Genomic DNA, 10,493 nt, shown 5'->3' on the forward strand with positions numbered 1-10,493 from the left:
AAAAAATGGTAATAGACATTTGATATAATAGTTTTTAACATATAATGTAGAAAATTGCGCATTGTGGTCTGTGCACAAATGTGGAGGGTAATGCAAAGACCGAGCGCGGAGCGCGAGAACCAACAGTTGCGCGCCCTAGGCGCGCTCAAACTAGCGAGCGAAGCGAACCGCGCGCGAAGCGAACCGCGCGCGAAGCGAGCCGCGCGCGAAACGAGCCGCGCGCGAGGCGCGCTTTGAGAATGTGCCCGCAAAGCGGGCGGATTTTTTAAATACCTTTATTGTTATATTTTTAGATTATAGAAATAGTGGGTGTTAAAATTAAACAAATAGTTTGAATATTATATTTTTGTAATTATAAATAATATTCGAACGATATGCAGTCGTATGATGATGAATGGGTGGTCTTTAAACAATTAAATAATTTTTTACCATTTTTGAAATTAACTCCGACATTTTCGTACGCCAGCGGTTTGCCAGTTACGTCCCAGTACTGACAGTAAGTACTGCGCCAATACTGACAGGCCAGTACCACCAAGCATTACAAGCCAGTACTGACACAGTACTGGACCAGTACAACCAGCCAGTATTGGAACGCCGACAGACGATACTAGGTCAGCACTGGACCGGTGCTGTATTTCTACCTGGGATACCTCCCTCATCATTTGGAGCCTGACCAGTACCTGCCCAGTACTAATCTGCAATAGTGGCCTAAGGTGAACTTCAGTGCTGGCCCAGTACTACAGATCAGTACCTCGCCGAGTTTGCAGTATTGGTTGAGCCAGTACTAACAAAGGGTACCGCAGCAGTACCAAATATAAGTACTAGCCCAGTATTGCCTAAATACTGCAAGTCAGTACAGAACATTGTTATCATTAGGAGTTTTACCAGTATATAGCCAGTCGTCCTGCCAGTATTCTAACAGTACCGCGCCAGTACCAAACTCCAACCGGCGTTACTGGCGTACTACTGTTCGGGTTGTACACTAGCTCACTATAAAAGTCACAAGTTCAATAAATACACTTTTGTGAGGGTAATTGCGGACTGTGTTAAGTGGCCTATTTGATTCAGATATTATTGCCTAAATTTCTACCATTAGTCACAAAAAATATCAATTTCCTGGCAGATAATAAATTTTATTGTTGAAAAATTGCAAATAAAGCTGAAAAGTTCTTGCGCAGTCTGCATTAGACATAATAAATATTAAGTTTCTCCGTATGGGGTAATTTGCTAACTTTCTGATAGTGTAGGGAGTTTTTAAGTTCTTTTAAGTACGGTAGATAAATACGGCTATAATTTACTTCTGAACTACAACTACTACCTCTATTGAGTCTCATAGTTGTTTCAGTTATCCGTGCCAGCGTCATATTGTTAAGGCGAAAATCTTAGTATTACATAATATTAATTAAACTTACCTTCGTCACGTAACGCGTTGCTAATATTTCCTTGATGAATTTTGACAAGTTCATGAAAAAAAAGAGAAAAAAGTATTTTGTGAAAAAACCAACCTGAAACTTTAAATCTATAAAATAAATAACTTTCATTTTTGTAAGAAGCCATAGTCATTTATTTTTAAAACTTTAAAGAAGAGCGTTCCAAAAATTCTGTAAAAAAACAACACGAAAATTTGTAATCTAGTTTACAAATTTGTAAAGAATACAATTCTTCATTGCAACAAGTTGTATAGAAAACTTCCTCTAATTTAGTTTTTTGATTAAAACATATTTCACATTTTCTCTATGATACACATTCTTCGTAAACAATTTTCTGTTAAAACGAAACAGACTCAAAATACGTCTTAAAATCTAATTCTCGACTCCAGTATTGCTTTCAAAGTCAAAAAGTATGAGAAGGTGAAGTAGGAGAACTGAAAAAAGTTTTCAAATTTTTATGTAATCCATATAGTGATTCATTAACAATTATGCGTACAGATATTTTGAATAAGAACGAATTAACTTACTTTTCCGTAATATTTCAAGGCAAATTTAGGCATAATACCACAGACCGATATACAAAGAGGTTTTTGGCATCTTTGAATAATTATACACATTGATCTAGACATTTGTTGTGATTTTCCTCTCCACTTTAGTGAAAATCTTAAGCGATCGCCCTGAAATGATAAATATTTTTTCAGTTACAAAATTTTCAAATCATAATTTTTACATATAAAAATAAGCACAATTTGATACTGCTATCATGTCCTTTCAGAAATTTGCAATTTATACCATTGACTTTAGATCATCGGCACAGGAAGCTGTGTAGTACACTCTGTAGTTTGCCAGACATGCCAATGTCATAAACTGAAGCATCAATGAAACATCAAGCGTTTCTCGTACCTAAAAAATTTCTTATTAAATGTCACTCAAAAAATTAACGAATTTGATGTGCATATAACATTTTTGAAAGATAAGATATATGCAAACGAGGTCTGTCCGGACATGCGCATATCTCTAGTAAAATCGTGTATGCAATTGCGTAAACCTCTAACTGCGTACGTTTTTCATTTCAGGACGACGCAACATACCGAACAAAAAGTGCAAATTAAATTTTGCCGAAAACTTTAGACGTGACCCTCACTCTGGCAGCCTTACAATTTGGAACGAGTGCGAATATTAGTTGGAAAGTCAAGATTTGGCCCGATTTGTGGAAAAGTGGCTACAGCGTCCTTCACCACGACAACACACCTGTTTATTCATTGCAGCTTATTCAGCGATTTCTGGTGAAAAGCTAGAAATCGCACAAATACTTTGTATCACAGAAACAACTGAAGTTAAATTTTTTTGCATGTAAAATTTCTCGCTGTTAAAGTTTACATGCTATTTGGCGAAAGTTTATCCTACGATGGAATAAAAGCTATCGTCTGCTACGGCGTCCTTAACAGAAATGGGAAACGGGCAATGTATGAGTTAATTCGAGTTATAAATCGGGACACCAGATTTAAAATGACACAGAAAAAACAAAAGTTGAAATGTGTTGCAGGTAAGACTTGAAGCGGTTAAAAACAAAAAATATTTCGGCAAAAGTTTCATTGAGGTTAGGAGAATAATTCTTATCTCGTCTACTGCGTGACGCGGAAGTGAGCAAATTTCGATAAAACATGTAGAATCAGTAACAGAAAACACGAAAAAAATGTGTACTTACTGATGTATTTCCTCCAAAATAAATTAGACTATTGTAGAGGAATTAAAACTTACTTAATACCATTTAGCAAAAGCGCAAAAAGCAACTGAGAGATGGGAATCCCCGGTTCTCTCCAATTTAATGAAGTTAAACGACTATAGATAGCGCTGGCGTCGCAATCCTCGCTACATCTCGAATAAAAATGGAGCGATTATAAGGCGAAAGTTTATCCAGGCAAGGTTAAAAACCGAAAATTATCTTCGATTCATGTAAAGTTTATCCGGCAAGGTTAATTTTTGTTGCAGTGAATCTTTCACCTTAAATCGATGTAAACTTTATCTTTCATTCTTTCTGTGATATTTTCGGCAGCAACACACAGTCCTGATATGGCTCCTAGTGATTTTGGGCTGTTTCCCAAATTGAAGTACTCTCTAAAAGGAAAACGATTTTAAGACATAGCGGAATTAAAACAGAATACGACAAAAAGCTGTTAGTTCTTTCAAATGACTTTCAGGAATGCTTCCAAAAGTGGGAGGATCGCTAAATAAAGGTTGTGGCTTTCAAAGGGAAGTAATTTGAAAGCTATATCATCGCCATTGGACAGAATTAACTCTTACTCCTGGTACACCACAAGGTCGGGTCCTTTCCGAACAGACCTCGTGTATATCGAACTAAACAATTTTAGGTGTAATTTTTTTTCTTACATGAACGACTTGCAGAAATCCGTAAATTAGATAAAATGCAGTGCAAATGATCACTTTCAGAATGATGAAACGCATTGTAGTATTAATCTCGTTAACGTACCTAAATACAAATACATTATTATAATCTCCAAACCATTGTAGTATCTACAATCAAGGCTTGCTCAGTCTAATGTGCTTGAAAAAATTTTAAAAACGTGATTAATTTAATATAAAAAGTGACTAAAAGTGACTGCTGTTCACAAACAAAAATTACAAAAATTTCTACAAGCTAAATAATTCTTTTGATTTTTAACCTTTCCAGCAAAATTTTTCAATTTTATCAACTATTAAATAGTTAACTTTTGGATAAGAACCATTAATTTTCAAACAAAAAAGGAAGAATTTTAAACAAAATGGTTAAATTTTGCAGCAAATTATAAAATATTAGATATTAACCAAAAAAATACAATATTGAGCAAAATAGTTGAATCCTATACCAAAGCAGATTAATAATTTTCAAACAAACAGTTGAATTTTTAACAACAACGAAATGTCACTTCTAGCACAAGAGATAAATTTTTTATAAAATTGATTGATTTTCATCCAAAAAGATGAATTTTCAACCAAGAAAATTAATTTTTTACCGTTAAAAAAGAATTTTTAAAGAAATACATGACTTTTCAACCAAATAGTTCAACTTTCTATAAAATAGATAAATTTTTTATAAAACATGGACTCACTAAAATGATGATGAATTTTCAAGCAAAAAATTTAACTTTCAACAAAATAGTTGAATTCCCACCCGAAACATATTATTCAAATTAATAATCGGTCATAATTTCTCACATTCTTAAACAAAAAGATTAATTTTCTACTAATAGAGATAAATTTTCATCAAATGAGTTGAGTTTTTAAGTTTAAAAGTCGAATGTGTTCGAAAACTTTTAACTCATGATCCCGAAAAGATGAATTTTCAACGAAAAATGTACTTTTCAACCAAAGCAGCTGAATTTTCTAACAAAAAAGATTAATTTTCTACTAAAAGAGACAAAATTTAATAAAAAGAGTTGAGTTGCCCAGATAAAAATGGAACTATTTTAGAAAAAAAATGGAATGTTAAGCCCAAAGTGATACGTTATCAACAAAAAAGTTCATTTCAACCAAGAAAGGTGAATCACCAATGAAGTAGCTAATTTAAAAAAAAAAATTTAACGAAACACTTCAATCTAGAACTAAATTTTGATACTCTCAAGCAAAAGAGACCAGATTTGAAAGAAAAAGTTGAATTTGTAACACTGAAAGTTCATTTTTAACCAAAGAAGATGACTTTTCTATAAAAAAAGATGAATTCTCTTTCCGAAAAAAATGAATGTTCAAAAAAATAGTTGAATTACAGATTTAAAAAATTTGACTTTTCAATAAAATAGTTAAATCTTCAATAAAATAATTAAATTTCTAACCAAATAATAAATTTTTGATCTAAGAAAGAATAATTCTGGACAAAAAATATAGTAGTAGTCATTTCAACAAAAAACCAGAAAAAGGGGAGGTTTTTTTGAAAATAAGGAAAAAAGAGGATTTTTTTAAAAAGGAGAAATGAGGAGAATAGGGGGGAAAGTGTACATTCTGATTAAAAACTAAATAAAATGAATTTAACATATACACATCGTTTAATGTATTGATATTATCATGTGCATTGAAAAATAAAAATAAACAATACATAAAAAATAAATGTCTACCCACCATATAATATCTTGATGTTCTCGTATGCATTGTTTCAGTTGAGAATAAGTATATACTTTTCCCATTTCTTCAGAAAGAACTTGCAATTTGACAGTGGCAGCATTCATTGACATACAGACTACTCCGTCAGCAATATTCAATGCTCCAGTGTGAAAAATATATATCGTCTGTTGTATGAGTACTAAATGGTGTTTACTGACTCGACCAATCGAAAAAGGGTGCCAAACTTCTTTTGGAAGTATAAGGTTTGGTTCGAATAAATGTAAATAAATATAAAGAGCAAACAGAATGTGGTAAATTGTCCAACGCAAATGAATGACCAGATTAGATTGTCTTATGTATTCTCTAAGTAAAATTTCTTCCTTGCTCTTCACACTGTTTACGGTTTTTTCAAGAATGGAAATCAATTTCTGCAAAAATTTAAATTATAGGGAAAACCTCCCTACAGTGGATAAGACAACCAACAGTAGATAATCATTAATTAAAAATAATAATATATGCAAAATACTTCATTTAATTCAAGTACTATTTAAGACACTATGAAAGGACCGTAGTCTATACATGTTAACCGACATTTCAGAAATTTTACACGGCGAGGTGAATCATTGTTATTTTTGCAACTTTTAATATTCTTTTAAACTGTAAAATGTTTCTTGTTCATTTACTAGAGAAAAATAATACAGGTTAGTTTTATAATATTCTAATCAAAATTGAAAATGATATGACAATTGAAAGCTTTTCATATGTTATCTACAAGGGGTCCAGCGGTCTATTGTTTTTCCCGGGCTCGCATTTTTCTGCGTAGTTTTTCGAGCTGCGGGCTAGTTTTATATATCAAAATGTTTGGAATCACAAGCCGAACATAGATGTGCTTGCAAAAATTTGAAAGCTTATTGCAGAACATTGCTGAGTATCAATAATTGAGACGTGTCGCTCACCTTCGTCTTTACAGCGATCTTTAGACGACAGCATCGAAAATGACGTAAACTAAGCCGATTAAACTAAGAGAGGATTTCTCATAAGACCCCATAAGCAGTTAACAGTTTTAGACCACGGACCTATGCTCTAGATATCAAAAGCGATTTTCGAAAATCCATTTTTTAAACTAAAATGAATTTTGCTGTTTCACTTGCGGTATATTAATTGCATATAAAAAATGTTCCAGAAAATACAAAAAAAAATCAATTTCGAAAAAATGCCAGTTAACAGTTTTAGACCGCGGATCCTTAATAAGTGTTCATAAAATAAAATTTAAATAATTATTTTTCTTTTATTTGTGGTCTAAAATAAGATTATCAACTCTTGCTTACATTGACCACTGTAGGGATATTTCCCCTACACGAAAAATTAAATTCTAGAGACATAGTAAATTCTTAAACCTTGATTTTTGAACCTCGAACTTTGAAGCCGACTACTGTGAATATATTCTCACAAATGACGGTGAGTTCAATTAAATTAAAAATTACTGTCGTAAATAAAGAATTACTGTCAAAGGAACGATAGAGTCCAATCGCAATACCGAGAAAGAGAAAAATATCATTCATCATGAATATCCACCAGCACGTTTCGTAGAAAAGGCGATAAGACAACTTCACATTTTTATCCAGAGGCCATATCAATACCAGTAAACCAACATATTTTAATAACCGATAAGCAAACAAAGGTTTCATTTCCTTATTTCGCTTCTTTTTCGTTTTTATCCAGCACATAATTTTTTTGCTCATTTTTAATGTAACTAATATAATTTTAGAATTTATAACCTTCCAGACTGAACTTGATGACACTAGAGTCAACATTTGATTGACTGATTTTGTTAAGAAAATGATACAATCGTTGGTAATTTGACTTTCTACGATGTTCCTCACCGAATAGTAATTAACGACAATTCAGGGCTTTAAATACAGGGCTGATTCCGTTTCCTATCTAAATACTCTATCATCAACGCGTAGGTGAATTTAAAACACATAATGTATTTCGCAAGCACATTAATGGTTATTTATTATTTATTCCTTTTCATCATTTATTATTTACTACTTGCGAGAATTTATTTATTATAAAATTATAGACTGAGGCTTCTTTTTAAATTAGCTGATGTTAATGGATCTTGACCAGGTAAGAATTAAGTTAGAAAATGTCGGATTTTGTTGGTATACCGCTCCAATCTGTATAGTTGGTTTGTTCCATTGCTATATCTCCTTTCAACAGAATATTTCAAATATATGGTAAGATGACACATCACGAAATAAATGATTAATTTGGCTGAAAATATTCCTTAAATAGATTTGTGTTTCTAACTTTGTTTATATTTAAATTTAACACTATATAATGACAACTTGTAAGACGAGAATTTACTGAAACTAGATTCTACCGTCATATATTGACAAAATATAATGTAATTTTGTTTATTATTGCTGTCCGCAAAGTTTCATCCGTTATAAAATTTTTTGTTAACAGAATTACAAAATTTTAAAAATTGTTTAACTGGTTCATCTCACTTTTATGATCGTTACACCCTCACAAACAATATTATAGAAAGATCAGTATAGGCCATAGGGCATAGGCCTATAATAATTTTCCTGTCATGAACTCCTAATAATTCAATGTTTTTGTTAAAATGTATCTTTTTATTTTAAAATTAATTTTTTTGTGAAAAATATCGTATTTTTTGTTAAAAAATTAATCTTCTTGTTTGAAAATGTATCATTTTGCTTGAGAATTTATTTTCGAAGTTTGAAAATTCACTTATTTGTTCAAAAATTCAACTATTTTGGTGGAAATTTAATTATTTTGTTGAAAATTTAACTCTTTCGTTAAAAATGTAACTATTTTGTTGCGACTCTTTTTTTGTTCGTTTAAAATATGAGCTATTATATTTTTCGTTAAGAATTCATCTTTTTGTTGAAAGTACAATTTTTCGTATTGAAAATTCAACTGTTTTTGCTGGAAATTTGTTATTTTTTGTTTCGACATTTAGTATAGTTAGTCATTCATTTGCCTTGTATTTTTATTTCTTGTTTCTCAGTTGCTTCCTCCTAACGATGATATTGTTCGTTATTAATTTTATTATTTGGTTAAAAATTCAACAATTTTCTTCAAAAGTCATTCTTTGTGGTTGAAATATCTATTATCACATTATTCGTTAATAATTCATGTTTTTAATAGAAAATTTTATTTCTTGGTTCGAGTTTAGACCAGTTTGTTGAAAAATATTTTTTTTTTTGTTGAAGATTCATCCTTTCAGTTTGAAAATCTTTTTTAGTTTTATTTGCAACATTTTTTTTAATTGAAAATTTAACTTTTGAAGTTGAGGATTCGTCATTTTTTATAAGGTTGTTTTGTTTTTCGAAAGTTTAATTATTTTGTTAAGAACTAGGAGAGACCGGGGCGAGATGAGCATAGTTATAATTTTCAGTGAAATATTTAGGTCGTCGATATTCAGCGCCATCGCCAAGGCAAAATGTAAATTGGAATTCGTCATTTTTTTACATTGAGTAATTTCTGATCTGTTTCGGGAAATGTACTAGAGGTGGTTTTTTGGAGATGTTGAAAAAAATCCAAAATCAATCCAGTACTTATCTAGTGCGAAAAATCCAGTACTTTAATTTCGAGGAGCAAAACAAACGGGAATCCATTATTCAAGTAGCTGAATAATTTAGAACATCGAATTCGAATAGCAAAAAAATCCGGTACTTTATTTTCGAAGAGCAAAAACATCGAGAATCTATTATTCAAGTAGCAGAATAACCTAGAACTTCGAATTCGAGTAGCCAGAGAATCCGGTACATACTTTAATTTCGAGGAACGAAAAAATCAGGCATGTATTATTCAAGTAGTAGAATAATGTAGAACTTCGAATTCAAGTAACAAAATAACCTATACTCTGTTCCACGAGAGAGACCCTATGCACAGACGCGCATGTGGGTTGCCGTGGATTGGTGGAGTGACTTTTACGATTTACGAGATATTAGCCCGTAGGTCTCGAGTTGCAGGTGTCTAGGGTAGCTCCTTGAGTGTTTCACTCACTCGCTCTTTTTGTAATTAAAAAGTTAAAAATTAATAATTCTGCAATCCTCGATTTGAAAGTAATATATTCAGAATGTTCGAATTATCCAACAGTATGTAATTTGTCCATAAAGTTTGAAAATTGATAAAGTAAGCAATATCAAATTGAATCTAGAACTTTGAGTAAGAGTAGCAAATAATTTAGTACTTTAATTTCAAGGAGCATAATTTGGATCTTAATGAGCTATGCTGAAGTCTCTTGAGGGAATAGTGTACATGAAAAAAGGTTGAAGGTAGTCCATTACCTGGCCGCTCCTGATCCCTCGTAGACTTGTAAAAAGGAATCTGCTTTAGGGGGCAAATGCCCGACTCGCATAATGACCTACTCAGGTTAAACCCACCATTGCATCCAGCGCGAGGTTTTCAATTTCTAGTTAAAAGGTCTTCAAAACATAATAAATTTAAATTATAAGCTTTCCAGATTAGAGTAATATATAGATATTCTATAAATTAGCATTGCGAGTACAAAGGAATTACAAGTACATTGGATACTAATTTCAAGATCTTAGCCCGCCGCTAATCCTACGAGAGATATATACTGAAACCCCGTTTAAGTTTACGCCCGGATAAGTTCACTCTCATTTAAGTTCACGCGTTGCTTTTCGTTTAGGTTTACTTTCACTTCCCCAAGAAGTTCCCAGTGCTCCGCCCATTCAAGCTTCCCATATATATGTCAAACCAATCGCGTCAGCATATGGTCATTATTCTGAATTGGTCATATCATCATCACTTCCTTAGAATTTGTTGTGCATTCGGTGAAAGAAGCCTCATCGTTACTCAAACGCTACTCAACAAGTGATATAGTGATTGTTAAGTGTTTGTGCACATCGGGAGCGCGGATGGTGGAGAGAGCCCCTCTTGCACCGTCCTCGAAGTGTGGTGCAGATC

This window comes from Belonocnema kinseyi, chromosome 1 (assembly GCF_010883055.1).
Source record: "Belonocnema kinseyi isolate 2016_QV_RU_SX_M_011 chromosome 1, B_treatae_v1, whole genome shotgun sequence".
Lineage (NCBI taxonomy): Eukaryota > Metazoa > Arthropoda > Insecta > Hymenoptera > Cynipidae > Belonocnema > Belonocnema kinseyi.